This window comes from Carettochelys insculpta, chromosome 1 (genome assembly GCF_033958435.1).
Source record: "Carettochelys insculpta isolate YL-2023 chromosome 1, ASM3395843v1, whole genome shotgun sequence".
Taxonomy (NCBI): Eukaryota; Metazoa; Chordata; order Testudines; family Carettochelyidae; genus Carettochelys; species Carettochelys insculpta.
The window spans coordinates 376398023-376421151 of NC_134137.1; the positions used below are offsets into that span (position 1 = coordinate 376398023).

A 23129-nucleotide genomic window follows, 5' to 3' on the forward strand; every position below is an offset into this window, starting at 1 on the left:
TGTACAGGTAAATAATATACCTATATTTACTTGCCTCGCACCATTCATGATTGCATAGAACTCTGTCATATCCTCCCTTATTCTTACTAATAAGAGAGGTATAAACTACTATACTGTATTATACTGGGACGTTTATACCAGATGGAAAAAATTGCATTTCCGTGCAAGAAGTTGAGGTTGAAATTGCCCAGAATAACAATGAAGGAAAGCAATTCATAAACGTCGCACAGGCAAGCTAGTATTTGGTGACCACTTAAGGAAGCATGATTGTATAAAAAACCATGGATCAAAACTGATGAAGTTTTAATGAAGGCAAAGCAGAACTGCCTTCAGTGCACTTGTGGAGACTTTGGCGAAGTCTTTTAGAAAAGAATAGAAGAGTTACAGAAACACCTGTCTTCAGAAAGTCCACGGCTGAGTTCACCCCATAAGGAAGTGTTACAATGCTGATATTTTCTTTAAAAATCCACAAAAATATTTTTAAAAATGAATCAAAACCTCACACTTACCATGAACAGCAACAAACTGGATTGCTCCTTCCCTCTTCATTACAGCCTAGTTGTCTGTCTGTCCATTATCTATGTTTGTTGTAAGCTCTGTGACTTGGACTTTGCTCGTATACAGTCAGAAGCTTGGCACGGTGTTGGCACATATAAATAATTATGAATGGATTCTTATAGAGCTGTCACTATATAAATGTTGCTGAAACTACCATATTGCCAGAGGACATGGCTCAGAAGATAATGACTATAACTTTTCAAGCATTAGCACTTTCTGTTTAGGTCTGTTGGCAGAAAAAATTAGTTATTAATAGATTGTTTTGACAAGTAACTGTCATGCAAGAGGGGCAGGCTCCTAAGTCACAGAACTAAAGCCTGGAGTGTTTTTGGTAATTAGATCCCATGGCACTGCAAAAGAACTGGTGAAACCGTTGCCACCACAGCTAGGATTTGTTTTTTGTGTTATTGCCATAACTAAGGGTCCTAGTCATGGAGCAGAACCCCATTGTGCCCTGTGTTGCACAAATACAGAACAAACAGATGGGTCCTGCGCCAAACTGGGAACTCTGTTCCAGGTTTTAACCCTTATACTAAGTCTTCTCCTGCCTGATCTACTTTTGGTGATCAAGGACTCCAAGTCCCTCCTTCCTTCTCCTCCCACCCTCGCCAGCCTTCATACCATCAATCCAACAGAACTGTTTAACCCTCTTGGCCTTTCTCGAAGGCTGCAGCTGCTGACCCAGACAGGTGCCCAAATAAGGCTGGAAACAAAGGCCATCATCCCTGAATAACTCAAATCCAGTTCTAAAAAAATAACCCCAGAAGGAAGTTGCGCGCTTCCTAGTTCTGTGGGCCTTTCTCACCTTGGGGTTTGCTCACCATCTCTGTTCCATGCTCAGGGTGCACTACTTCAAAGGAAACTCTCAACATCCAAGGAGAGGCTGACTGCAAAAAACAAACAAACCAAAAAACCTAAAAAACAAAAAAAATGTAATTTAGGCAGCACCCCTATAGATGTAATACCACAGAACAGAGAGGCAGTGCTGTAAAACCCACTTGACATAGCTCGAGTCCAACTACACCTGAAACAGTGCAATCAGTTGGATGTTTCTCCACCAGAAAGTTACGGACAAGTTGGAGGGAAATCAGAGAAATTAAAAATAATTAGTGGTCTGGTAGAAATAAATTATGAGGAAAAAGTAAGAGCTAAATAGGTGAATTTGGTGAGGCAAAACATAAACTGAGCAACGTAACATAACCGGCAACTATCTGAAGAATTAAGTTATCTAGGACAGTTCAAGGAAAAAGAACTAGGGCTAAAGAATTAAAATTCAGAGAGGGAATATTCAGACTAATATCAGGAAAAACTGACAGTGAGCTGTATCAAGCTGTTGTTGATGAAGGGCCTCACATGAATTTACCTTCTTACTATAGGTCAACCCTCTTTCATCCAGCATTCTCTGGTCCAGCAACATCTATGTTCCAGCACGATTTTATTAGGCAGATGTCCACTTATGGGTTTTTGGACAAATTTCCCACAGTCCCAGAAAGTGTGTTTATAGCCACAAGTCCTGGCTCTCAGCATTGTGTACTATTATTTAGCTCTAATTTACCCCAAATGTCTTCTGAGAGCCCAGGAAGCCGTGGAAGTGTTGGTGATGCTGCTAGACAATATTGACTTCCTGTGGTTCAGCAAATCTCTGAGAGGTTCAAACTTTATTAGCAGCTCTGTGGAAACTGGTGTGCATAAAATAATTGGTGCTCTTTTTGTGACAGTACATGCTGGTATGGTGTACTTGCACCTTTTTTCAGAGCTGACAGGGAGCCCTGCCAGCAGCCCCAGCTGTGGAACCCCAGCTGGGGGTGGGGAGACCCTGGCAGCCCAGCGACAGGGATCTGGCAGGTGTGCGGAGCCCTGCTGGCAGCTCCAGCTGTGGGAAACCCAGCTGTCCCATGGCAGGGAGCTGGTCAGGATGCGGAGCCCTGCCAGCAGCTCCAGCCCTGGGAACTGTGGCCGGGGCAGGGAGCTGGGTTGGGCACCAAGCCTCCCCAGCAGCTTCAGTTGCAGGACCACCTGGGGTGGGGTAGAGGATCCCCAGCAGCCCTACAACAGGCAGTCATCTGGGGCACAGAGCCCCGCTGGCAGCTCCAGCCCCAGGAACTCCAACAGGGGGCAGAGGGTCCCCAGCAGACCTGCAGTGGCGGGGGGAGGGGGGCAGCTGGGATGCAAAGTACCGACACCTCTTTTTTTTTTACCAAAAAAAAAAACCCACTGTATGTAATATAACAAAATGGATTCCTCGAGTATAAAAGATAACAAGCAAAGGGGCAATTTCTATCTAATCCATTTATCTAGGCAACCTGTCATCAGGAATTGACTCCTAGACTCATGCTACTTAAAAGCCCATTGCACTATCAACATCCTCCCAGGTGTAATGAAAGTCAGCCTAGTACTTTATGCATCATGCAAATCTACTTTAAAGAACTATCACTGTTGCAAAGCCCTATACAAAGAAATGGATGCCAGAATATTTTCCCTCACTTAAAAAAAATAAAAAGAGGGAAAAGCTCAGGCAATAGTTCAAGACTTTTCTTCCATAAGACTGCTTGTTCACTTCTTTATAATTCCTGTTCACTTATTTGTGGCATACTTGGCTATAATGTTTCCTGAGCTTTTCCCATCTCTTTCTGTTAAGATAGGTAATGGGGGGTTTGGTGTTTATTTGCTTTCCATAATGCACAAGATTCTGAGAGTCTGGAATTCTACCACAAAATAGTAAAAAGCATAGGCAGCTAAGTAGTACCATCAGGCAGCAGTTGTCTTAAATTTGAGGAGACAGATGGGACATTTTGTTGGAAATGGACTTACAGCACAATAGCAATGAATGTTCCTTCCACTGTGGTGCTCTACACGGCCCACTTGTTTTCAACACACCAAAGATCTACTCCCCTCAGTACAGCATTGGAATAGACACTTTGCTGTCATCCCATCTGTTTTCTTAAGATAAGCAATGCCAAGCTTGTTCAGTGTTTGCATGGGAAATTACTAAGGAATACATATGGTTATGTCTACAGCAGGCTTTTTTTTGTATGTTTAGAAAACTCAACCCCGCCCCCCCCAATACAGTTCCACTGGTGGGAGCACTGGTTTAGAAAACATAGGGCTGAAAATTATGAAAATACAACATACGGCTGAAAATATATTAATACTCCTGTCATTGCTGCCACCAGAGGAATTGCAATGGCAGGCATGTGATGATGAGAAATTTCTGCCCCAAAAGCTCATGTGGACAAGGCTGTGGTGTATATGGTATTGATGGCTGAACAGGTTGACAGTGATAGCCCTTGACCCAGCATCACTGAGCCAGTAACACAGGGTGGGGTTAAGAGGTGCTGTTCGGTTGTTATTTATTTGTATTTTTGTAGCATCTAGGACCCCTAGTCATGGATCAGGCTGCCATGGTGTTAGATGCTCAATAAACACAGAAGCAAAAGACAGCCCTGCTCCAAAGAGCTTACAATGTAAGTAGACGACAAGAGACAACAGTTAGGTATGACTGAACTGATGGCAGGTATAAAGGGAAACAATGAGGCCGCATAGTCAGTGTGGTGGGTTGTAATAGGCTCTGAGGCTCCCTGTTGGAGGTCTTATGGCCCTGCCACACCCCAACTCAGGAAAGGGCAGGAGATAGCTTCCCCAAGCTGGGGAAGCAGCCAATCAGGGCTCAGCAGGTGAAAAGAGTGGCACTTTTCTTATACAGGGGGTGGGATGGAATCACATGAGGGGTAAAGTAGGGAGGTCACATGGGCCCCCTTTAGCTGCTGTACCCTCCTCCTCGTATACCAGTAAGAACTTCAGTCTACTTACACCAGCGCACACCAGCAACTTACTTTCAACTCCAGCACAGAACTAAACAGTCTTCCTCCTACCACTCCATATCACCTGTGGGGAAGAAGGCTGGGGGTGGTACAGCAGCTGAAGGAGCTGCTGGCAGTTCTGCTCCTTTCCCCACTGCCCCTCCCAGTATGGAAAGGAGCAGAACACCCCATCCCACCCTCTGAGGAGCTGCCACCACTTCTCTGTGGAAAAGGGTGCTGGGTTGGACTGGCAGCTCTGCTCCTTTCTCCACTGGGAGAGGCAGGGAACAGGGAAAGGAGCAGATGTGGGCTTACCATGATTTATGGAAAGGCAATATATCTTCTGTCTTATCATCTGTCACTTTCCTGACGATTTTCAACAGCCTCTTTACTATTTTGACTACAAGTTGAGTGGATGTTTTCCGAGAACTATCCACCATGACTCCAAGATCTCTTTTTTAAGTGATAACAGCTAATTTAGATGCTCAGCATCTTATATGTATAGTGGGAATTATGTTTTCCAGTGGTTATTAATGTGCATTTATCAATGTTGAATTTTATCTGCTATTGTGTTACCCTGTCACAGAGTTTTGTGATATCCTTTTGGAGCTAGCTCTTTGCAGTCTACTTGGTACTTAGCTATCTTGAATAGTTTTGTATCAGCCACAAATTTTGCCACTCTGTTTACTCCTTTTTCCAGACCATTTATGTGTGATTTCCTTAGAAAGTCATCCTGCCATCTTCTCAGAGTGACAAGCTGCTGTCAAAATTCACCCCAGCATGTCTCATGTCTTGTTTCTATTTCCTGATTCTGAATTGAGAATTGCATTAATGTCATTTGGGACAAGTCATGGCCCTGAGTTGGATCCATGCTCTGCTGAGTCTCGTTCCAGGCATAGCAGCATTTCAATTAGTGGTTGAAGTGATCTTAGTATACAGTCTGTGTATTGGTTTATCACAGGAACACAGAAATCCCCATACTGGATGGGACCAGATGCTTCAGAGGAAGTTGTAACAGCTCTCACGATGGACATTCATGCACTGACATGCCCATGGATAAAGTTTCTTTGTGTCACCAAGGCAATTATTAGAAGACTTATGTTCTGAAGCAAGAAGGTTTATCTCCCTGACAGATTTTTTTAGTCCATCCAGTCTGACTGCATCTAATTGGTTTATTTTATCCAACTAAGTTCCAAGGACCATTGGGAGACAAAATGTGTTGTATAAATTTAAGATCATTACCATCTTACTCATAAGCTAGAACCATGGTTTCCATGATTGCTATGCACAGACAATCCTGGTGATAGTCTTATAGTCTCTGTGACATCTAGAATACTATGCAGGTCAGGATTTCCGATTTGAGGGTCCTTCTAGCAATCCATATGGACAGAACCAAGCACTTCCATAAATCATTCCTGCAGTGGTGGACCAACTAGGAGGACAATCGGTCATCACCCACAGAATTTCTTACTGAATCACCTCCTGTATATGCACATTCTGAGATTTGGCCAAAGTCACTCCATCGAGAGGAGTCACTGCTGATTCGAAAAGGTCACAATTGACCTCAGCAGCCTTTCTGGCATGTTCCAATGGGGCCCATTTGTAAAGTGGCAACCTGGTCAATGTCTCACGTTTCTCACCCACCATGCTATTGCTTGACTACAGAGATGATGCTAGAGTTAGATGGACTGTACTCCAATACCAGCTCCTGTTTTTATGGCTTGTGAGTCACCAAGAGTGAAATGCACATATGCAGTCACTCAAATTAAAAACAGTTAATAACCTGTTCAGTAACAGATGTGTGAAATATGTTGCACGTGTATGCCACAACCCACGCTCCTGCTTGTCAACACTGGAACTCCAGCAAAAAGGAACTGAGGAAGACCAAGGCTATATCTAGACTGTGACTGGTATTTAGGGATACAAATGTCTCCCAAAATAGTAACCCTGCGGCTTTTCTCCACGCTTGAAATAGCACATCAATTTCGAGCGTGGTATACAATTTCTGTTACCCCCGTCATGAGCGGGGTAGTGGAAACCTTGAAATAGGTGCTTATTTCAAACTTCGTTGTTGTTTGGACAGCACCAAGTTTGAAATAAGGTAACTTGTAATAATTTACGCAATTTGTGTTGCACATCAGCTTTATTCCTTACATGCAGTCTAGACGCAGCCTAAGGGCAGCTCTACCTGACATCTTGAGCTTGCACAGGCTCAACGGTTGTGTACTCGCATGTGGCTGAGGAGTCCAAGCTTTGAACGGCATAGGCATTCACAGTGGGGGCAAGGGAAATGTCCTGGCTATGTTGGTGCAGATGCTGATGTTGCTTTCTTCCTCTCACGAGCATCAATGAGGCGTACGCGTCGCCGCTCTTCAAAGTTGTCATACGCATGTTGTATGAGAACATGCCAGCCTGTTTGGTCTTTTGCATGATGCTCTAGCTGATCTGGTTTTAAACCAGCATGAACAATGTTAGCCTTCACGCAGTCTTTATACCTCTTGCGAGGCCCACCTTGATTCCTTTTGCCCTGGGAGAGTTCACAGTAGAGGAGTTGCTTAGGGATTCTTGACTCCATTCGTATGATGTGCCCTGTCCATATTCAGCAAAATTCAGTTTACTACCAGTCCTAAAGGATCAGCCACTCACCCTATCTCAATTTTACTCAGATCAGAAACAAAGATGCACTTGTGGTCAAGCACATAATATACTTAAAGATTCATTAACTAAGAGAAGAAATTAGAATTATTTACAAGATTAAAGCAGGAAACATATATACAAAATGAGGTACAATTTGTTGTTGAAAAGGTAGTAAAAGCTTCTATAATACATAAGCTTTATGCCTTTAGGAGCTAACCCAAGTCAAGCAAACTGGGGATTTGTTGCATTGGACTTCATTGAAGAGAATGTGAGGGAGATTCCCACGCCTGCATCATTATCTTTAGGTGACAAATCTGCAGAACTGCCCCAGATGAAGGTGTCTTTAGATGTTTTTGAACAAACTGATAAACAGTAATAAGCCACCAGGACCAAATGGTATTCACCCAGGAATGCTGAAGGAACCCAAATGTGAAAATGCAGAACTACTAACTCTGATACGTAAGCCATGATTTAAATCAGATTCTGTATTCTATGACTGGAGGATAGCTAATGACACCCCACTTTTTACAAATATTCTAGTGGTCCTCTCTGCACTTATAGGCCAGTAAGCCTAACTTCAGTGTCAGGTAAACTGGTTGAAATTACACTAAAAACCAAAATTGTCTGACTCAGAGATGAAAAATATGGTTAAGGAAGGAGTCAATATGGCTTTTGTAAGGGAAATCATACCTCACTAATCTATAAGAATTCATTGAGGGGGTCAACAAGCACAAGGACAAGGGTGAACCTCTTGATATAATTTTCAGACTTTTTGAAAACCTGTGACAACATCCCTCAGCAAAGCTCTGAACCTGAGTAGTCATGAGATAAGAAAAAAGGTCCTCTCACGGAGCAATGGTTGGTTAAAACACAGGAAACAAAGGATAGGAATAAATGTTAGTTTTCAGAATGGAGAAATGTAAATAACAGTGTCTTTTAGGGCTTTGTACTGAGACCAGTGCTGTTTAACAGATTCATAAATGATCTAGAAAAGGGGATAAGCAGCAAGGTGGCAAAGTTTGTAGATGATACAAAATTTACTCAAGATGGTTAAGTTCAAAGCAGACTATAAAGTTACAAAGGCAGCTCACAAAAGTAAGTGACTGGGTAACAACAAGGAAATTAAAATTCCATGTTGATAAATGCAAAGTAATGCATATTGGAAAACACAATCCCAACACTACATACAAAATACGATGGGGTCTAAATTAGCTGCTACCACTCAAGAATGGGATCTTGAAATCCCTGTGTATAGTTTTCTGATCAAATTTAAAACCAAAGGAAGTACTTCTTCAGACAATGCACAGTCAACCTGTGGAACTTATTTCCAGGGGCTATTGTGAAGGCAAAAACTATAAATGAATCTTTAAAGAATTAGATAAATTCATGGAAGACAAGTCCCTCAGTGATTATTAGTCAAAATAATGAGGGATGCAAACCCGTGTGGTGGGTAACCTTGAACCTCTGGAATCCAGTTGCTGGAACAGGACAACAGGTGGTGGTTCACTTCATACTAGTCCTGTTCTGCTCCTTCCCTTTGAAGCATCCAGCACTGACCATTGTTGGAAGAGATGACATCAGGCTATATGGACCAGTGGTCTCAAGTAAGTCCATTCTTAAATTCCTACGTTACGATATAGGTGAGTAACTTTTTTTGCCTCCTCTGGAAAGAACCATGTACACTGGAATGAAATGGTTTGGTAAAGTTCTAGATTTTGGATTTTAAAAAACAAAATTACAATACACACTGCTATGCATTCATATTAGAGAGAGCAAGGTCAAAGAAATGGCTCTGGGCTTTGGAAAGGCAGATGGTGAAGTTTGTGATGCTCCTTCGTTCTTTGTGGAGTTTATTCCGTGGTCTCAGACTGGACTCTCAGAAAGTTCTCTTTCCTGCACAGGTGAGCTTTACTCTTATTGTGGAATGTCACAGGTTGCCCAAAGAGTGCACGGGTATATCCCAGCATATCCAAGAGCGTTAGGCAGTATTATCAATCTCCTGGGCACAGGGCCAGGAATGCTCGGGAGAGAAGGGCTGAGAACTTGTATCAGGTTTATTCCTTGCTAGCATGACACAGCCCCTCCCATGGCATTCAGTGGCCGCACCCTCCCTTCGGGGCCTTGGCTTTCATAATGTGCTTATAAGTGCCTGATAGTAGTTCCTTCTCATGTCAAAATTCTGGGACTCCGTCCTTCCCGCCATAACACTGGCCCATGTTCTTCACTGCTGCGCCCTGCCTGTCCCACCATAGCACCCACTGGCCCATGCATCACAGAAGCCAATGCTTCATAGGCCTCCTCCACGCCAGCCCTCCATGCTCCACACCCCTCTAACACAGCACCCAGCGGCCCATGCCTCTCTATCTCTGCACCCAATGCTCCCCACCCCGACAGCCTATGTCCCTCCACCCCAGCACCCAATGGGCCACCAGGACCCTCCATCACAGCACGGCGCCCTTGAACTCCACAGCTCTCGGTCTCCTGCGGCCCGTGGGTCTGGACCGAGCGACCCTTCTCCCCGATTATCAACGGGGGGCTCCTTCTCCCCACCCCACCCCTTTTACCAGCGCGCCGATCCCGACCTCCCAAACATGGCGCCGGGTGCCCCCCTTCATCGCCTCTTTCGCCGTCGGTCCTCTCCCCCTCCCGCCCCCGACCTCCCAAACATGGCGCCGGGCAGCGCTCCATCCCAAAGCGGCGCTGTGCCCTCCTCATCATGGCGGAGGCGCCCGCCCGTGACGTCAGGCGTCCTCCTCGGCCTCCTGCTGCTGCTGCTGGCCCGCCTCTCGCTCGCTCGCTCGCCATTGCGGCGGCTCAGGGCGAGCCGCGCCGTGTCCCCGCTCGGCTCCCTCCCCGGCCGCCGCCTGGCAGAGGCTCCACGGCGCAGGCCCGCTGCAGCGCAGCCGCTCTGAGGTGAGTGTCCTACCGCGCAATCTCCCAGCTCCTCCAGCCCCGGCGCAGCCGCAGCAACGCGGGGCCCCCGCCGGCTGCCCAGGCACCCCGCTCCGGAGCCCGCGCCGCTGGCTCGGCCTTCCCCGGCCCGGCCGGGCCCCGGCGCAACTCCCACCTCGGGGATGCGCAGGCCGCGCTAGGCCCGGGCTGGGGAGGCGGAGGGGGGGGCTGGAGCCCCCTGGCCCGGGGGTGGTCTCCCCGCGCCCGGCTGCGGGAAGGGGTGGGCGGCTGGGCTGGGCTGGGCTGAGCTGAGGGAAAGGCGGGGGCGGGATCCGCGCCCCGCTCAGCGGGGTGACCGGGGTGCTGCCGCCGCCGGGCGGCGAGGGAAGGGGGGCGGCTCGGCTCGATCTGCGGTGTAACCCCAGCCCGGGGAGGAGGAGGCTGCTCGCCCTCCCCGCTGGGGAGCCCTGCCTGTGATCCCCCTTCTGTCCGGGGGTGGAGAGCAGGGCCGATCCGCCCATGTCTGGGAGCGGGATCCCTGCCTGACACCCCCACCCCCCTTTCTAGCCAAGGGTTGGGAAAGGATCCACTCGCGGGAAGCCGGATCCCTGCTTATGACCCCCCCTTTTCGGAGAGCGGGCAAGGCCGCTCTTTCTCCTGCCACCCCCTTGGGAGCGGGTTCCCTGTCTGACCCCCTTCCATCTAGGGATGGAGAGCACAGCCTCTTCACCTCTCCCCTGGGGAGCAGGATCCCTGCTTGATCCGCCTTATATCCAGGAATGGTTAAAGGGGCTAGTCTGCCCCTCCTCTGGGGAGTCGATTCCGCCTGACCTCTCCTGTCTAGGGATGGGAAGAGGGCTGCTCACCAACCCCCCTAGGGCACAGGGTCCCTGCCTGGCCCCCAGTTCAGGGATGCGGGAAGGAAAGCGGGCTGTTTCCCGTTCCAATGGGATGAGGAAGAGCCATCTCCCTGCCAGTCCGGGGAGAGGGCTGGAAGATGTTTCTCATCCCTACCCTCAAAGAAGGAGGGTGCTTTCCCTGATCACCATTCCCAATCCAGGAGAAAGGGGAAGAAGTGAGCTGAAGGGCATATTCCCTCATTCCAGAAGTGATTTTGGCTGCTGGCATTAGGGGGCAGGTGGAGGATTATAGCCCTGGCCCTCAACCATTGCTGTACACTTGAGGTGGTATCTGAAGGGATCTTTCTTTTTCCCCCATCTGGAACAAATTCTGTGGTTCTTTGGAAGTGACTCATGGAGACAGGTCTGGGCTCTGACTCCTCCTTCTTCCGAGGAATGGAGAAGGAATGGGTGGCTCAAAAGCAGCCAAAAGGAAAAGCATGAACTGTGGGAGTAGGTGTGTGGCAGCAGGAAGGATCCTCATTGCGCTCAGAAAGAGGAGTTGCTATTGGGTATTGAAGCACCCCTTACACATGAGGATGTTTACCTTTTGCAGCCTTCCCCCACGATATGTCTGGCCAGGGTTAGTGCAGTAATTTGTTTGCTCCTCTGGACAGGTTGCTTTGTGGGTTCATCTAGTCCTCTCCCACCTTTGGAACTTAGGAAGGTGGTTCTAGTAACTAAGGTTTTCTTTTTGTAAAGAGGGTGCGTAAACATATTTTGTTCCAAGATCTTGTTTTGGATATACTTCATATAGTTTTGTTGCACAAAATATGGTATAAATTTTGTTAATCGTTCAACCAGAATTTTCTCGTATTCAGAGAAAGATTTTAGTCTTGTACAAGACAAGAGTATTTGGCTTAAAAGACTTCATGCTGGGTCCTTGATTTTCTTATAATTACTGATAATTTCACTTTTCAGTATGTAAGGAGATGCGCTTTGCCCATTTTAATTTTGTAGTCTTTTGTGCTTCTTGTTTCACCAATTATGCTCTCCATCATCCATTCTTAATTACTGACTCTAATTTACTGGGTAGGAGGGAGGTTACAGGTCTGGTTGTTTTTGTTTTTGTTTTAATTTCAAAATAACAGTCTTACTACTGTTCCGACCAGAATTGTCTTGTCACTTCTGTCAGGTTTTCAGCTCAGTGAGAATATTTTAGGTATGGTGGCTGCAGTCTTGTGTGTTTTTAGTGATTTGCTTTTACAAAACATCTGACCTCATGGGGGATTGAAGTTATAGCCAATGTAAAGGTGAACACAGTTTGTGCTCTAATTCATCGACATACTGCTCCAGCATTATACTTGCTCATTTTTCAATTAGCTTTACATTCGTTTTTAAACCCCTGATGCTGAAAAATAATTACTTTGAAATCTAGATGTATAATTCATCTCTTGAATACTCTAGAATTTTACATCTAGCCCATGGTAGAGTTGGGAACAAAAGTAACCAAACAACCAAAAATAAAAGCAAAAGAAAACACTATACAGTGTAGCTGTCAAGTCAGGAAATACCAGGAGTCTCTAATTATATAATTACATATTTCCCATATAACCATATTTTTCCTACAAGTTAGGTACATGTGTCTTATAGTTCTGTAAACCACAATTTATGCCATATATATACAATGTGTGGTACATAAAGCAAGAGCTCCTGTGGACCACTGGCTTTTTATACATCCCTCATAAGTAAGTCAATACAAGAAGAGCCCTTCTTTATTCATTATATGTTTATTTTCTAATGTGCACCAGGTTGTGTAGTTTCATATATTGGAATAAAGTTTATATTTTATGGAATCATGTTTACATTTTACAGGAGTTGCACAGTTACAAAATACACAGAGAACAAGGCAGTGTTCCTGTTAAACACTGCATGTTTGCTACAGCTATTTTCTAAGTGTTTCACTGTAGATAACTTATGACAGCAGGTGCTCTGCATACCTGACTTTGAATGTTACATGAGTGTTTAAAATATTGCTACTTCGCAAAATCAAAACCAATCTTCAAGTAAACCTCTAAAGGCACATCTCACAGTGTCACTTAGAAAAGCTAAGATGACTTATGTAAAGGTGTGACGTGAAAGCGCATTATTAAACTGCCATGTGGATACGCTCATTCCGGGTTTGTCTACATTTAACTGGAGGGTTTGCTCCTGTGGGGTCATTCCAGCGAATCTAGTAGGGACACGCTACATCAAGCACTCATCACTCTCCTTTCAACCTCAATAATCCACGAGGTCGCAATGAGTAAGGGAAGTTGACAAGAGGAGTTTCTCTTGTCAGCCTCCTGCTGTAGGGATGCTGCAATAATTCAGCTTAAGGTACATCGAATCTAGTTACACTATTTATGTAGCTGGTGTTGCATGTCTTAAGCCAACTTTTGCTTGAAGTGTAGACCTGCCCTCAGGTATCAAGTGGCCTCCAGCCAGCTCTATACAAGCAGCATAGCTATCCTTGATAGTAATGAAGTGCTCTCTCTGTGGATGCAGTTTTTTCCCTTCCATTGCTGTAGTGTGTATCTAGACAATGGGGGTCACAGCATCACAGCCGCGGTGTTGTAGCTACATTGCTGTAACTCCCATAGTTATTTGTCCATGGTTATTTGAGTCAAATATTTTTGCAGCTTACTCAGCTTTCCTGTGGTGAACTTCATTAGCTGTTCAGTAAATAGCAGTTACACATATTTGCCTAAAATTAGAATAGGTTACAGTAAATTGCATAGCAGTGTAAGCAGTAGGAGGTGTTCAGCCATACCTGGTTAATTTGCTCTCCATAACATGAGCTCATGCTGCTTCCAGGGATGTGTGGCTGTATTATATACTTCTCTGCAAATTTGGGTTGAAATTTATCCCTCTGGACTGTTTAAAGCCCGCTGTATTAAGAACTTAAGTGGTGCATAGACCCTTCAGTACTTTACTGGGATATGTTTCACCCTCTAATATTTCTTTTGGACTATTTCTTTATTTTTATAGTTAACCCATAAATGAGGAACATGTGCTTACGTTTAAAATTAAACATTACTCATGCCATTGAATACAACCACTTACTACTTTTACAGTATCAGTTTAAGTGCATTTAAAGTTTCAAAACTCGCTAAAGAGTTTAAATGCTCATTTCATCTTGTGTGCCTGCCATTTTATGTGTGGTGGTTACTCAGATGTGCTGTATGCTAATATTCATAACAGCAAGTTCCTCTTCATCATGTGTGTCTGATGACAAACCAATGCATACCATAGCAATATCTTATTGCATTCAGTAAATGGCAGTTTACAAGTTTTAAGTACTGTAATAGCATTTGGTTGAGACAGAAAATAACTAAAGATTTTGACTCAGTCTGATTTAAGACCTGTTGTGAAATTGGATTAGTCTTCATGAATGCCATATTTAAGGCCTCTATCAGTTTCCAAGTGACTTTTCCCACATTTTCCATCAAGACTTTAGTGTCTCGGTCACAGAAGAATTAGGTATTTTGATTGCATCTTTCCTTGTATATGTTAGGAATAGGATCTTAACCTTGCAGTAAGATTTTTTTTTTCTTTTTTTTGTATAGATATGTATGATTTTCCTGCTGTGTTATTGAGATAGGTTTGAAAAACAGTAATACTTCTTTCCAGATTAATGTTTTCTTAATGTGATCTCTTTCTGGTACCTCAGATCAGCCATAAAAGACTGCAGTTAGGATTTCCAGTTCTTGATTAAGAGAAGTTTTGTAGGGATTTTTGTATTTTTTTTGTGTGCTTTGCTTGCTTTCAACCATGTCATCTTCAATCTGCCCAATTTTCTCTTCCCCCATCTGCTCTTTTTGGATTCTCCTGCTGCTCTTTTAGCCTCACCTTCCATTCAGTACTTTTTTTCTGGTACAGTCTTTCTCTTGTGCTCCTGCTTACTGTGCTGTCCATCATTGTGTTTCAAAATGCCATTTCCACACAATTTTATGAACAACAATCCATCAGTGAAATAAGTAATTTCTTTCCTCTGCTTGTGAATGTTAAATCTTTGCATTTTTGAGATTGGATCTTCTGCAAGTAATCTCTTGGACATAGTCTTTATGTATACATGTGCACTGAAACCTGAGGGCTCTTTCCCTGAAAGGGAGGAGGATGTGAGGAGCAGAGAGTACTGGAGCTACACTTTCTTCATGTGTAGGGGCTGGTGCGCAGACCTATTTTACACCCAACAAGGCAGCGGTATCAAGAGCAGTAGAAATATAATAGCCCATAGTTCACTATAAAGGATCAATTTGTCTGTAAACCTGATGTGTTTTTCTGCCATGGACCAGTCTTTTCTCAACTTTAAGAAGTTATCTCTTGCTTTACAGGATTAACACGAGCATAGAACAGGGACTGTATTTTTGTCCTTCCAGGTCAATATGAGTGGGAAAAGCAGTGTTCCAGTTCCGATTTGGTGTCTGGTTACTCCTGTAATAAATCAGATTTTCCTCCATATGAGAACAAAAAAGCAGTCCAGTAGCACTTTAAAGACTAACAAAATAATTTATTAGATGGTGAGCTTTCATGGAATAGACCCACTTCTTCAGACCATACACAGAGGTGTGTTTCATGAGGACATCTGCTGTGTATGATTGAAAAGTCCAACTTTTCCTATTTGTTTCCAGTTTTCATAGTTCCTTCCCTAGGAATAAATCTGCCTTCACTGGGCAAGTGGAGTATGTTTTTGTGTACTGAAGTGTAAAAACAGATGTATTCTCAGTAGGGACCAGAGACTTCAGCAAGGTGCATTCTGCTCTGCTAGATTCTGAGATCCCGGATTCAATCATTCATCTCTCTTTTATTCCTAGTGATGATTGTGTATAAGTGAGACATCCTTCTTTAAATTCACTTGCTGCATGTGACTTGGAAGTGGACAGTAAGAAACTGATTTACTCCCAAGTTAACAGTGTATGTGAGAGCCTTAGATGTTTCTTTCATTTAATTATACAGTTTTTTGTATTGTGGTTGCATAATGCAACAGACTTCAGTTCCATAAACTAATTTAGATATACGTATTAATTTACATTCTGTCTTGCAGCTTAAGTGAATGAGTAAAATACTCCCTCCCACTGTCTTGCATAATCATCTCATTAGAAGAATCCACCTCTGTTATGATTTCTAGGGCCTGAAGAACTTCCCCAGAGCCTACTAACATGGATCAGAACATTTGCAAAGCCACATGCCCATAAATTAAGGACATTTAATTCACATAGCAATATCTTTATATAGAAATGGAGCATAAATCAGTTCAGCTCTCCATGTGTTTTTTTTATCTCTGTCTTTCCTAGCTCCTCTACTGCTCCTGCTGCTGCTTCCTCCTTGGGCATGTAGGAGGCCTTCTGTGGACCAGCCCTTCCTCTTTGAAGGAAGTGTGCTCCAGATACTCTTTGCTCCTCACATCCTCCTCCCTTTCAGTGATAGATACCTCAAGTAACAGGCCCTTTTCAGCCCCCTTGCCCAATAAAATTTCACCTCATTCTGATGAGTGCATTTTTCTAGCCTTGAATATTTCTGTAGTACAGTAGACCCTGACTTATGCGGAGGTTGCATTCTTGCGTAACCCTGTGTAAGACAAATTTTGGGTAACTCAGGGGAGCCAGGAAACCGGCCATCATAGCACTGCTGGTCAGTTTCCTGTCTCCTGTGAGTGGCAGGCCATGAGGAAAGGCAGTTTCAGTTCTGATGGAATACCACTCCCTAAACTCACATTTGAACTGGATCCCAGAACAAACAGAGAGCTGAAATAAAATCATGCATCATGAGACAAGTATTAGCAGCCATATGGATGGTCATCTGTACATTATTTATAACCATGCCTCATCTTTTTGACAAATCACTTCAGTGGCTTTAAAATCTGGTATCATCCATGCATAGTTAAACATTAAATAATATCGAAAACAACAAGAAGTCTTGTGGCACCTTATAGACTAGCAGATATTTTGGAGCATAAGCTTTCGTAGGCAAAGACCTGCTTCATCAGATGCCCACGAAAACTCATGCTCCAAAATATCTGTTAGTTTATAAGGTGCCACAAGACTTCTTTTTCTCGAAGCTACAGACTAACACGGCTACCTCTCTGATACTTTTCACCATTGAATAATATGCTACCACAGTAGAAGGGTAATCCATATTACAGAAAAATCATTATATCACTACTTAAATAAAAAAGCCAATGGCTACATTCAGTACTCTTGTTGCTTGAAATTTTGTGCCTCTTTTGAGGACTTGCAGACAAGTTTTACCAGCAAATTCTGAGTACAAAGCTGTGAACTCTACAGGCACCAGGCTGCCCATTATACCTGGTATGCAATCTGCACAGGTGAGAATAGCATCTTCTCAGCCCCTTAAGATCTTTGAGGGTGGTTACCATTCTTTGGGGCCTAGAAAGTAGGATTACTGCTCTCCAGATAAAAGAAATCATCTGTTGGATCTCTGACCTCTTCATCTTCCTCAAATTCAGAGACAGTGGGGAAAAAACTCCAGTTAGTTATTGCTGGACTGAGCATGACACTAAACTGTTATCTCAGATGCCCCAGACTGCACATGCAATAACTATAGGAAAAGGGATAGTAACAGAGAGGGAGTCGTGCTAGTCTATATATTATCAAAACAAAAAGCAGTCAAGTAGCACTTTAAAGACGAGCAAAATAATTTATTAGGTGAGCTTTGGTGGGACAGACCTACTCTGTCCCACGAAAGCTCACCTAATAAATTATTTTGCTCGTCTTTAAAGTGCTACTTGACTGCTTTTTGTTTTGTAGGAAAAGGGGTTTCTCATATTTCAGGGAGACCATAAAAAGTAAAATGCATGCCTTTTTTGTCCAGTCTCTGGTTGTGGTAAGTAACTGTCAGAAATTGTTTAGAGAAGCTTTTAGGGTATAATTCCTCTAGGTTTTTTTCTTTTTCACTTGATGTAGGCACACATCTGGTAGATTTAACACTGACTAGATTTTCTGATTTAATTAATTTCCCCTCATTTATGAAACATTTAAATGAATTGCTTTTATTTATTTTTTTATTTTATTTTGCAAATAGCATCAGTTGACTGGAATCCTGGCTTCCTGTATGTTTGCTGCTTTATGTGCCTGTGTTATATTCTTTTCCATCTTCCATAACAGGTCTGAGATTTACCTGCTTTTAAAGAAAGCATTTTTAAGAGTGTTGTCTTACATTTTTTAGTGTGTGGAGAGTGAGTGATAGAAGATAACAGCGGCTGCCCCGCACCTTTCCTGGCAGTGTGTCTAGGAAAGCCTGTTCATATTAGGTGTACATCATTCTTCTAAGTCAGTGATTCCCAACCTGGGGTCTGCGAGGGTATTGCAGGGTGTCCATGAAAACAATAAAAGATAAATAAAAATTATCACAGAAAATAAGTTTTAAATAAATTGCAAAGTTACAACCTATTGTTATTTTAAAATTAAATATCTTCCAGAAATGTTATTAATTGCTGTCCAAAAATTTATGCTGTGGTTTCCTTTTTCATTTACTGAAGTGTGCGTAGCAGCTAGAATTGGCTTTGAAGGGCGTCTGCAAATGGTTTGCAGGGTGATTGGGGGTCTGCATTAGAGAAAAGGTTGAGAACCACTGTTCTAAGTGCAGCTACTTTGTTCTCCTTATCTTAATGTTCATCATCCGTTGTTAAGCCTGGAACAATTTCTCACTACTTGTCCTTGTCTAGTGTTGGGGCTTTCCTGTACACAGGTTGTACAACTTCACTTCTGGTGGCATAGTTAAAGTGGTACAACCCCTCCCTTGACTTGGGTACAGTTATACTGATCTAAAGATGTTTAGTTCCATAGAGTAAGGAAATAAACTGTACTAGTGTAAAACACCGTCAGAGCAGTGTAAATGTGTGCAAACTTGGGATCAGTGGTTTTTTTTTTTTTTTTAAATCACATTCTGCATTGAAGTAGTTACCTGGTACAAAATATATGGACAGACTAAGCCTAGGGTTTACAGATGTAAAATAAGCAAGTTTATGATATTCCAGGGTGCAATCCAGGTCAGCAAGAGGTTATATCACCACCTGCCCTGCAACCTGGTGTGCCTCTCAGTGCTTTGCTGCTCTTGGTGCCAGCATGGATGCCTCACAATGAGCATCCTGGTTAGAGCATTGGCCTTGTAAACCCAGGGTTGGGAGTTCAATCCTTGAAGGGGCAGGTTAGATTTAAAAAAAAAAAAAATCGGTGAGGGATGGTGACAGGTCCTGCTGTGAGTGCAGGTGACTGGACTCGATGACCTCTTGAGGTCCCTTCCAGTTCTGTCAGATGAGTATGTGTATGTATGTATGCTGAATGTCTGTGTGTAGTCTCAGTCTTGGTCCAGCAGTTCTGACCACACCAGCCTTTCAAAAATCACCAGCCACACTCTGGCAGCCTCGATTATCACTTGCAGTGTGATCCCAGCATACACCCAGTCTCCAATCTTTCCCCAAACACGTGTAGCGCTGTCCAGCACGCTCCTGGACAGTCCGTGTATATTAGATCCATTACCACCCCCCTCCACCCCACAAGGGTCAAAATACACCAGCATGAACTCTAGAGTTACCTGCACAGCTCACAACATGGGATTAATTTTGATTAAAGAATAAAACACATTTAACTATAGTAGGGTGTCAACATTCACGAGGGTTCTATGTTCAGAACCTTTGCAAATGGGGGATGGGGGGGCCTCGGAGACCTGGGAAGTGGCAGCGCAGGTGCTTTGCACCTGGGGAAGCGGAGGCCGCTGCCGGCATTCCCAGCCCTGGAGCCCCGGGGACCCCACAGCAGCTACTGGCACGCCCGGTCCCAGAGCCCTGGGGAAGCGAGGCCACTCGCAAATAATTGAATTCGCAAAAGTGGCACTTGTGCATATCGAGATCCAACACTATTGGAATTTTAAATGAGTATAAGTATTAAGTCATGAATGACAGGAGCGTCTACAAGAGAATTAAAGGTAAAATGCACCTAGTAGTAAATTTAACAAACTAGACTTAGTTGAAGGTGAATTTTTTACTACAGATTTTCAGGTGCTGGTGAAAGGAGAGAGAACTTGGAGTATTTTTGCCCCACACTTTTATACCTCAGTCACCCTTTGAAATGTATTTTCCCAAGAGGGACCCTAAAGTTCTTTCCAGCTGAGAGCAAGGAGACATGGAAGCTGGTGAGGAAGAAGTTAAGTTGTTCGCTACCTTGGTATATGGAAAAGCAGACTTTTTTCTCTTCTCACTGTTCGGAGCACTTTATTTACAGTTTATATGCAAATTAAGGGGTAAACACATCCTTTTGTTTAAGACAGGCCTGCTTGACTAGTTCTACCTAATCAGGACTACCTGAGTTGGAACGTGTGCTTTTGACATCATAGGGAGGGAATTTCATAACTTCACACACAATATTACTACATATGTTTTACCCTGGTGTTACTGACCAGTGAGTTAATAACTTTAAATGATTGTTCACAAGGCATATTGTACAGAAGATTATCATTGTAGTGTACAGGGTGGATTGAATTAAACACCAAAAAAAAAAAAATGAGGGGTGGGGAACCTTTTTTGGGCCGGGGGCCACTAACCAATGGAAAAATCAACCAGGGGTCACCTACAAGTGAGACAGGGAGAAGAGTGAAGAAGGGACTGAGGTTCAGGGCTTCCCACAGGCCAGATTAACTCTTCTGGGAGCGCAGGGTGGGATTAAAAATGGGGGGGACTGCTAGGAAGCAGGTGGGTCGGGGTGGGAGGGAGGGGGCAGGAGAAGGTTGTGGGTGAGTCTTTGGGGTCTGAGTGGTGGAGAGGGTGAAGGTGGGGGTGGGATTGGGGGATCTGGGTGGGAGGTAAGGTGCATAAATGGGTTGGGGGCAGCAATGGGGGAGTTCAGGAATAGGCTAGAGGTGAAAGGTCTGGGCAGGAGGGAGGGTGCAGGAACAGGCTGAGGGTGGGGGGTCTGGGCAGGAGGGCTTGCAGGGGGGTGGGAGTGGGCTGGGGTGCTTACCATCATGTGGTCGGTGGTGCTGCCCTGTTTGCCTGCAGGGGAAATAGCTGCAGAATCAGAAAAGCCTCTCCAGTGAGTTTATTCTCCCACTGCTTACCAGGCACCACTCTCCCCCTTGCCACACACATTACTGATTGGCTGGAATTCCAGCCAGTCAGAGAGGTGGGGAAGCTTCTCTGCAGGCCATGCTGTGCTGCTGTTCCCTTAGCTGGGGGAGGAGGACCAGCATGCAGAACAGGGACCCACTTCCTGCCCTTCCCCTAACCACTCCCCACAGCAGAGCCCAGGGGCTGGATCCAGCCCTGCCTTGTCTGATCCACCCTGCCAGGCTTGGGGCTGCACACCTTTCATCCTGCTGTAGGCTGGATGCTGGGGCGGGGAGCCCCGTGCCTTGGGGTCTGGATCCAGGCAAGCTGCGGTCTGGATCTGGACTGTGGGCTGGGGGTTCCCCAGCCTTGATTGAAATCAAGTTGCCAAAAAAGCTAAGACTGATGGTGCTTTATTGTGCACTTATTTTTGGAGAAGGCCCACTGAACTCAGTGGCAATTCTGGTTTTTGAGAAAACTAGTACAAAGTGGTGGTCCCTTTGGAAAGATGAGTTATGCAGAAGTAAAATAGGGAATAAACTTATGGCATCACCATTATGGACTGGCCATGACAGTCCAAAATAAGGGGCATATATTATGTAATATAAAATGACATTCAGTGGCAACTGGCCACCAGTGTTCCCTCTAATTTTTTTCCATCCCTGGGTGGAATAAAAAAAAACAGCAGTCAGTTAGCACCTTAAAGACTAACAAAATAATTTATTAGGTGAGTTTTCGTGGGACAGACCCACTGCTTCAGACCATAGCCAGACCAGAACAGACTCAATATTTAAGGCACAGAGAACCAAAAACAGTAAGCAAGGTGGACAAATCAGAAAAAAAATGATCAAGGTGAGCAAATCAGAGAGTAGAGGGGCAGAAAGGGGGCGGGGGAGTCAAGAATTAGAATAAGCCAACTATGCAAACGAGCCCCTATTGTGTCCCAGAAAATTCCCATCCCGGTTCAAACCCCGTATTAATGTGTCAAATAAGAATATAAAAGAGAGTTCAGCAGCCTCTCTTTCAAGAGTTGTGAAAATTCCTCTTCAGTAACACGGAAACTTTTAAGTCATTAACAGAATGGCTCACTCCATTAAAATGACGTCTAATAGGTTTGTGGGTCAGGAGCGTTTTTATTTCTGTTTTGTGCCCATTAATTCTTTGTCTAAGAGTTTGAAGTCTGTCCAATATACATAGCATCTGGGCATTGTTGGCACATGATGGCATGTGTGATGTTAGTTGAGGAAAATGAGAATGTTCCCGTGATTCTGTGACCAACCTGGTTAGGTCCAGTGATGGTATCTCCAGAATAGATATGTGGACAAAGTTGGCGGCAGGCTTTGTTGCAAGGAAAAGTTCCAGGGGTGGTGTTCCTGTGGTATAGACTGTGGTCGTTGGTGAGAATCCTCATAAGGTTGGGAGATTGTCTGTAGGAGAGAACAGGCCTGTCACCTAGGGCCTTCTGGTGTGTAGCATCCTGATTAAGGATAGGTTGTAGGTCTTTAATAATTCGTTGCAGTGGTTTGAGTTGGGGGCTGTAGGTAGTGACCAGTGGTGTTCTGTTCTTGGCTTTTTTGGACCTATCTTGGAGTAGCTGGTCTCTGGGTATTCGTCTGGCCCTGTCGATTTGTTTTTTTTATTTCTCCTGTTGGGTAATTCAGGTTTATGAATATTTGGTAAAGATCTTGTAGTTTTTGGTCTCTGTCAGTAGGATCAGAGCAAATGCGATTGTACTTAAGGACTTGACTGTAAACAGTGGATCTAGTTATGTGTGCAGGATGGAAGCTGGAAGTGTGTAGGTAAGTATAGCAATCAGTGGGTTTCCGGTACAGTGTGGTATCTATCAGGCCATCCTTGATTTGTACTGTGGTGTCCAGGAAATGCATCTCTCGTGTGGAGTAATTGAGGCGTAAGTTGATGGTGGGGTGCAGATTGTTAAAGTCTCTGTGGAATTCTTCTAGAGTCTCTATACCATGGGTCCAAATCATAAAGATGTTATCAATGTGTCTTAAGTGGAGGAGAGGTAATAGGGGAAGAGCTGAGAAATTGTTGTTCCAGGTCAGCCATAAATATATTAACGTATTGTAGGGCCATGTGGGTGCCCATAGCAATTCCACTAATCTGGAGGTATAAACTGTCCCCAAATCGGAAATAATTGGGGGGTGTGAACAAAGTTACGGAGGTCAGACACTAGATTGGCTGTGGTGACATAAGGAATGGTATTCCTGATTGCTTGTAATCCGTCTTCATGTGGAATATTAGTGTACAGAGCCTCTACGTCCATTGTGGCAAGGATGGCAT

At 44.3% G+C, this 23129-nt stretch overlaps 1 protein-coding gene and 1 long non-coding RNA gene across 7 annotated transcripts in view; one reads left to right on the plus strand and one right to left on the minus strand.

Moving 5' to 3' along the window:
* Positions 1-555: 555 nt before the first annotated feature.
* On the minus strand, positions 556-9623 carry LOC142001050 (uncharacterized). The gene is made up of 3 exons (XR_012642382.1): positions 9560-9623; positions 1364-1445; positions 556-784 (listed from the first exon to the last, which is right to left on the minus strand). It is a non-coding gene; the product is annotated as an uncharacterized LOC142001050 (long non-coding RNA).
* Positions 9624-9780: 157 nt separating this feature from the next.
* NRF1 (nuclear respiratory factor 1) overlaps positions 9781-23129 on the plus strand; it is a 151885-nt gene continuing 138536 nt past the window's right edge. For all 6 annotated transcript variants that reach the window (XM_074975912.1, XM_074975930.1, XM_074975950.1 and 3 more), the window contains exon 1: positions 9781-9908. The gene's annotated coding sequence lies outside the window, so the exon portion shown is untranslated. The remainder of the gene's footprint in view (positions 9909-23129) is intronic.